At 36.9% G+C, this 7578-nt stretch overlaps 2 pseudogenes across 1 annotated transcript; both read left to right on the forward strand.

The window, feature by feature from the left end:
* Positions 1-1336: 1336 nt before the first annotated feature.
* Positions 1337-3123, forward strand: LOC143596418 (secretory carrier-associated membrane protein 4-like; annotated as a pseudogene). Its single transcript, XR_013146708.1, has 10 exons — positions 1337-1524; positions 1596-1626; positions 1715-1837; positions 1975-2037; positions 2120-2210; positions 2325-2370; positions 2450-2517; positions 2626-2674; positions 2744-2809; positions 2899-3123. The product of XR_013146708.1 is annotated as a secretory carrier-associated membrane protein 4-like (transcript).
* A 2596-nt stretch (positions 3124-5719) lies between these two features.
* LOC143596419 (phosphoribulokinase, chloroplastic-like) lies at positions 5720-7008 on the forward strand (annotated as a pseudogene).
* The last annotated feature ends 570 nt before the right edge of the window (positions 7009-7578 follow it).

Genomic DNA, 7578 nt, shown 5'->3' on the forward strand with positions numbered 1-7578 from the left:
GTCATCGCGATATGCGATGGCGTTGGGTCTAAGGCCGTCGCGTATCACAATCTAGCCTGAAGACAGAATTTTCAATTTGGTCCTTGGAGTTTAAAACTTGGCAACTTTGATCCAAAATTTTCACGATGTTACACAAAGTAGAAATCAAACTCCAACCTAGTTCTCAAATTCTTCCCATGAACACATTTATCAACCCAAACATCACACAAATCAACACAACTCCATAAAAAAGGAAACTTAAAATAATCGCTCCGAAAACCGACATAATCCGCATCTGAAAAAATAGTAACACTTTTTTTCGTTAGACCGTAAACAAAGCATACTCTAATAATCGATTTGTACAAAAGGGTTGATGCATTTTTACCGATGGAATTGAAGACAACAATAGCGGAGTCTATATCACCTGTACATTGCAACCATCCACTCACATATTTATAATACCGTAAGTCACACAAGTAACAATAAGAGATCTGTAAGAATGTTAAAGATCATGAATGTAACAACGAAGATGACAAGAATAGATTCCCCAGCTACCTCCATCATCTTCGACGAACCCCAACAGCAACACTCACGGATAGAGAGTAGCTGTAACTGTTGATTAGTTTTAAAATGTGGATGTGGTTGCGTATGAAGAAACGGTTGGTTTTGATTATACAGAGGCGGTGGAGAGAATTGCTGATTCGTATTTGATAAGAGAGGATGGATAATGTCCGATGAGAAGGCCAAGGTTTCACATAAAGGACCATGGTATTTGAGATGTTATGACCCGTGTTAGGGTTATCTGGGCGAAAATTGTAACATAAACAGGTTAAAACTGGGTCAAATCAATGGGAGCTCACCAATTAAAAATGAAGACAGCTAGGATTTTAGAGTTTTCGTGTTTATGTATATCGTTATAGATTATAGATAGGTATAGATGAAACATATTAAAAGGAAATATGAGTAAAGTGAAGGGGGCAAATATAGAAATAGCAGCATATCCTGATGACAGATAATCAGAAGTAGCAGCAGATTCTATTTCCTGTGCTTGCTTCAATTTCCAGTCACTCTGAACAACCCACTCACTCTCTCCGGAACTTATTATTTCTTGTGCTTGCTTGAATTTCCATCATGAGCCGTGAAGATTCGAATCCTTTTGCTACTACTCACTCTCACTAGATCTGCCTCTTATGCTGAATTAGGGTTTCAATTTGTTCTTAAAGCTTCAATGTGGTTGTTGATCTTCAGTAATTACTGTTCTAGATCTGATCATGAAAACCTACTCAATCATGACCATGTATTGCAATCTGTGCTTAGTTCTAAGCGAAGCTGTTATTATGTGGTTACTATAGAATGCACGTGCTGCCCCCGGATCAAAATCCCGTATTCCCCAGATGGTTGCAAGTACTCTAGGTTTTGGTCAAAAGCATGATGCAACCGTTGATATACCATTGACTGATTGGCTGGTTGTGTGTTCTAGGATCCGAAGAAAAAAGCAACAGAACTCTATCAAACTGGGAATCTGACTTGAAGAGACGAGAAAATGTTGGTTTTACATTCCTTTTTCTTTATTCATATTCCTTTTTAAGTTACACCATTTACTGTTTATCTTACAGGACATCAGGCGAAGAGAACAAGCTGTTGCTGGTGATGTGTATACTATTGCTGTTTAATATTATTTTTTGATCTTTACTTTTGCATAAGTCACAGTTTTAATGTTTAATCTCCTTGTCAGCGGCTAACCCCGCGGATGACAGAAACTGGCCTCCATTTTTCCCAATAATTCATCACGATATAGCCAATGAGATTCCGGTCCATGCTCAAAGGTTGCAGTATTTGGCTTTTGCCAGCTGGCTAGGTATAAATTTCATGTTTTAGCTCTTTTAATCTATTTTGTTAAATTTTTTATGCACTACTGCATCCATTATCTTAATAAAAATGATTGTTACAATATCTAAATATTATTTCCATGTTTGTATTAACACTTTTATGCAGGTTTAGTTCTATGCCTTACATTCAATGTCGTAGCAGTGATTGTGTGCTGGATCAAAGGCGGTGGTAAGTTAATATATGTATTTGCGCATGTGGGAAATAAGACGTTGTGAAGTTCTGAGGTTGTATATGTTTCTTCCATGTACAGGTGTCAAGATCTTTTTCCCAGTAATTTATGCACTTCTTGGGGTACCGCTCTCCTACGTGTTATGGTACAGGCCACTCTATCGAGCAATGAGGTATATACATCATTTGCTTTCTTACAATTAACTGAAAACTTGCTCACCATTTACTTCTGTATTCCATTAGTTACATGATCGTGCTCACGGTGTATATTCTTTTTGATTTTGCAGGACTGATAGTGCTCTGAAGTTTGGTTGGTTTTTCTTGTTTTACTTGGTAAGATAGAAACCCCTTTGGTTTGCTGTGGTTTAGTCGTTGATATTGAAATAATCTCTCTGTTATTGTCATTTTCCAGCTCCATCTTGGGTTTTGTATATTTGCTGCTATTGCTCCTCCAATAGTCTTTCACGGGAAGTCATTAACTTAAGTTTCATTCTTTTCTTGACCTTCAAAATTATAATATCGTTTGCATATTTGTGTTTAATATAATAATATCTGTCTTCTAATTCGAATATACTTGTTGATGGGCAGTGGCATTCTAGCTGCGATTGATGTCTTTTCTGACCATGCACTAGCAGGGGTAGGTCCTTACATAAAGTGTGCATGTGTACATAATAAACACCACAAATAACGCAAGCTTTTGTTGTAGATCTTCTACCTAGTTGGATTTGGATTATTTGTCTTAGAATCACTTTTAAGCTTTTGGGTGCTTCAGGTTAGAAACAAACTAGTCTTTTTCCGTTTATATCTTCTTTGGCCGACACATTTTGTTTTATTTAATTTTTGTTTTGTCGGTTTATGCAGAAAGTTTACATGTATTTTCGTGGGAACAAGTGATGTGGTGTAGTGAGTTAGAATGGCGTATTTGCATTGATTGAGGCTTTGCTTCGCTTGGCTTGTTATGTGGATGGTATAATACTTGAGTTTTATATGTATGTTTATAGGAACATAAAACAAAGCATCTTTGACTGCATTTTCGTTTAATATTCGTTTGTTTGCTTATATAGTGATACTTGACTTGGTGAATAATCAGATTTCTATAAACGTTTTGTTAATCGGGATGTAGACTGTCGAATATGGGCATCCAATAGAATGTCTTGCTACCGAGTGAGCTGGTAGTTTTGACCCATTTACTACAGGTTATAATTTCTTTCTCTGACAGTTGAAGAAAATGGGTGAATGAATAGATAGTCATCTCCGGTTCCCTCAATTATTACATAAGATTTAGCCTGACAACGGGCGCGTCGGATCAAAACGGGTTTTGAGCAAAATGAGTTTGGATAGACAATCAATTTGATTTAGGCAATAAAGCTTCAGACAAAAATAAGCATAGCTTGAAATGAGTCATTTTGAAAAGGTTATCAAGATAGGCGTGACGGGTGGAAGTGGTAGCGGGTGATGATAACAAGTGATACCTAGTTTTATAAGAGTGGCAAGTACCAAGTTAACAAGTATTACTAGAAAAACATGTTTTGAGTTAGCAAGTTCATTACGTTTTAATCCGTTAAATAAATGTGTACACTCAAATTGATCCGATCCCATGCATAATTCACAATTTAGTTGTATAAACCTGTAGTCTTATTTCTCAGCAAATTCTCATGTGTGCCTAACACTATTGCATGTGGACGGGTATTTATTCTTTCAAAAAATAATCTTTCTAAGCAAAAATATGCCACTAATAACAAAAAAAACATGAAACTTCAGATAAAACCAAAGAAAGACGAAAAGAAGGGAAAACGACAAATGTCATGATCATATAATTCTATTGATATTATTTATTTATTTATATCATAAGTCTGTATAAGAATAATAATAATAAGGGATGTGATCCTCCCAGATCACCCCACATGTCTATAAGGTTCGTATAGGCCTATACGGTCCGTATAACGTATACATGTCTGACAAAAAGACAAAAAAAACCCAGCTTTTTGCAGTCTATACGACCCTATAGGCATTAAATGTCTCGTATTGCATTCAGACAAAACCATAAAAGCTATACGGTCGTATAGGGCTATACGACCGTATAGAAAACAAAAGTTATACGGTCGTATACGGCTATTCGACCGTATAGAAAACATTTGCAGAAACATTCAGACTGCCTTAATCACTGCCGGAAAACGATTTAAAAAAACCCTCAAATTTTGGGATGCATTTTTATTTTAATGTATGTTGACTAGATGTTAAAAAACCCCAAATTTTTATTATATGTAAGCAATAAATATGCCTAGACAGTCTTGAGCTTTTGAAGAGCTAAGCTTGAGCTCAACATTTAAACCCGTTAAGATAAATGAACCAAATACGACCCGTATAAATAACATATATTGTATATATGGTCATCATTTTTTTTTAAAAAAGTGTCTATAAATGAGCCAAATACAACCCGTATAAATCACATATATTGTATATACGGTCATCATTTCTTTTTTTATAAAAAGTGTCTATACGGTCGTATAGGCCTATACGACCCGCATAGGCCTATACGAGGCACAATAAACGATGACAGACAACCTCTGACACGATTCAGGTCCTATACGACCGTATAACCCTATACAAACCGTATAGGACAAAAAATGGTGTATGAAGATCCAGGGTGATATGAGAGGATCCCTTGCCTAATAATAATTGAGTTTGTATAACATTGAAACTTTGTGACCTCTACTATTGTACTTGGTTGTGAAAATGTTCGATAGAAAAATCACAACCATGTCTCTGACATCCACACAATAAACATAATTACAAAATATGAAACGATTTTAACCATGGGCATAACCACACAAACAAGTAAAGTTAATTGAGCTACGGCTTAAAAAATAAGCTTGTTTAATATAAAGTCTATGCGTCACAAAATAAGCTTGTTTAATATACGAGTCTATGTGTCACTTATTGAGCTCACGCCGATTTTATAAATAAATATAAATTTAATTATTTTATACATAGAATTGTTCGTAAAAATTTTGATTACAAGTATACATAAAATTATTTATAAACCTACAAACATAATTAATAAATCATAAACAAGTTAAGCCTAAGCTGATCTCGAGCTTGAAAAACTACTCACAAGTCGAGCTTGAGCTTCAAAGTTATAGTCCGAACTGTCGCAAGTTAAACGAGCAAAGCTCGAGTTTTAGCTCGACTGGTTTCATTTATAGTCACCCAAGCTTGGACCAAATTATGAGGTTTTATTTTGCTATTAAAGATGCAATGTAAAGTTAAAAAAGAAGTGGAATTCAAGACCGGTGAGGAAGGAGCCTAAGGGCATACAAGGTTTGGCAAACAATGACCGGGAACTCTACTCCCCCCAAACCAAACTAACCTCATCTTCAATCAACCAACACCATGATGCCACTTGGCATGACATATAAACAAACTGAAACCAATATCCACCATGCCTATTGTTATCATCACTTAATCTTCATCACCCATTGTATCTTTTCTTTATGCAACATTTTGAAATGACCACATTTGTTACACCCCAATAACGAATGTTACAACATTACCCTCCAAACACTACAACTATGACCACGACCTTCATATTTGTCCAAAACTGCATTCAAAAAAATGACCAAAAACCCATTATCAGTGACTCGTTATATTCACAATTCTCTCTTTACCTTGAGAAAGAAAAATGGCAGTGTACACAGCCCAATCTCTAAACTCAACATGTTCAATCTCAACACCCACAAAAACCCATTTGGGAATTCAGCAAAGAAGACAAGTGTTGTTCTATACTAGAAACACCAAAAGGGGCAGTGTGAGAGGTGGCGAAATAAGATGCGCGGGGAAACAATAGTAATTGGACTAGCAGCAAACTCGGGGTGCGGAAAGAGCACCTTCATGAGGAGGTTGACTAGTGTGTTTGGCGGTGCGGCAGAGCCACCAAAGGGAGGCAACCCAGACTCAAACATACTGACAAGTGACACAACAACAGTTTTATGTTTGGATGATTACCATTCATTGGATAGAACATGGAGGAAGGTGGAATGGGTGACCGCTCTTGATCCACGAGCCAATAACTTTGATCTTATGTATGAGCAGGTGAAGGCTTTGAAAGATGGTATTGCTGTAGTGAAGCCTATTTATAACCACGTTAGTGGTCTTTTGGACCCTCCTGAGCTCATCAAGCCACCTAAGATCCTTGTCATTGAAGGTTTGCACCAAATGTAAGTAAGTCCAGTCCATAGGATTCTTCCTATGTTTCGGTTTGGTCCTTAAATTTTCTTTTGATACACGTAGGTTTGATCAGAGAGCAAGATACCTCTTGGACTTCAGTATCTACTTCGACATTAGCAACGACGTTAAATTTGCATGGAAGATTCAGCTATGGTATAAAGTTTGAACGTGATTTAGTTGTGACGCGACTTAAAATCTCAATAAACCAAAATCGCAGAGGGACATGGCAGAGAGAGGACACAACCTTGAAAGTATCAAAGCAAGTATTGAGGCCAGAAAGCCAGATTTGGATGCTTATATCGGTAAGTATAACTTTGGCATGTACTGTAATATTTAAAAGCATATGCAATCAGAAATTTTGTATATTTGAGAATTTGAATGGATTATGTAGACCCACAAAAGCAATACACGGATGCGGAAATTGAAGTGTTGCCTACACAGCTGATTCCGAATGACAATGAGGGGAAGGTGTTGAGAGTGAAGCTGATAATGAAAGAGGGAGTGAAATACTTCAGCCCTGTTTACTTGTTTGATGAAGGCTCCACCATCTCATGGATTCCATGTGGGAGGAAACTCACATGTTCTTACCCAGGTATCAAATTTGCCTATGGCCCTGATACCTACTATGAAAACGAGGTAATTCCACATAATCATAATAAACTTTCTCTGTTAATTGAGAGATGTAAGTTTTGGCCTAATATAAACAGCTGGGTGTGTTGATCTTTGTAGGTGTCGGTGTTGTAGATGGATGGGCAATTTGACCGACTGGATGAGTTAATCTACGTTGAGAGCCGTTTGAGCAACATCTCCATCAAATTCTACGGAGAAATCACCCAGCAAATGCTGAAGCATTCTGACTTCCCTGGTAGCAACAATGGCACTGGCCTCTTCCAAACCATTGTTGGTTTGTAAATCAGAGACCTCTTTGAACAAATCACTGCCACCAAGGCCTCAACTACCTCAGCAACTTCATCAACAGTTGCATCTGGTTTGGGATCCTCATACACTGGCTCACAAGAATCATTAGTTTGATAGCCAGTTTCATATAGGTTTCCTACATAGGGAATTATGCTAGTACATTCTTCATTGATTGTCTCTCTTTTCATGATAGTCACTTGAGTTTCAGATTTTAGCTTCCGTTGGAATCCTTGTGGTTCAAAACCATTCTTCAAAAGAAATTTCTCATCTCCAGTGAGCACTTTGAGTTCTTTCTTTTGAATATTTTCTTCTCTAACTTGCTCTTCCTTTCACAACTTGTTGATTTTTCAGAGTCAACAGATTTTTTAGAAACTTGAGACTTAAATGATTGGGTTT

This window comes from Bidens hawaiensis, unplaced genomic scaffold (genome assembly GCF_021521415.1).
Source record: "Bidens hawaiensis isolate Kalapana, Puna unplaced genomic scaffold, B.hawaiensis_p1.1 tig00046361_1, whole genome shotgun sequence".
Lineage (NCBI taxonomy): Eukaryota > Viridiplantae > Streptophyta > Magnoliopsida > Asterales > Asteraceae > Bidens > Bidens hawaiensis.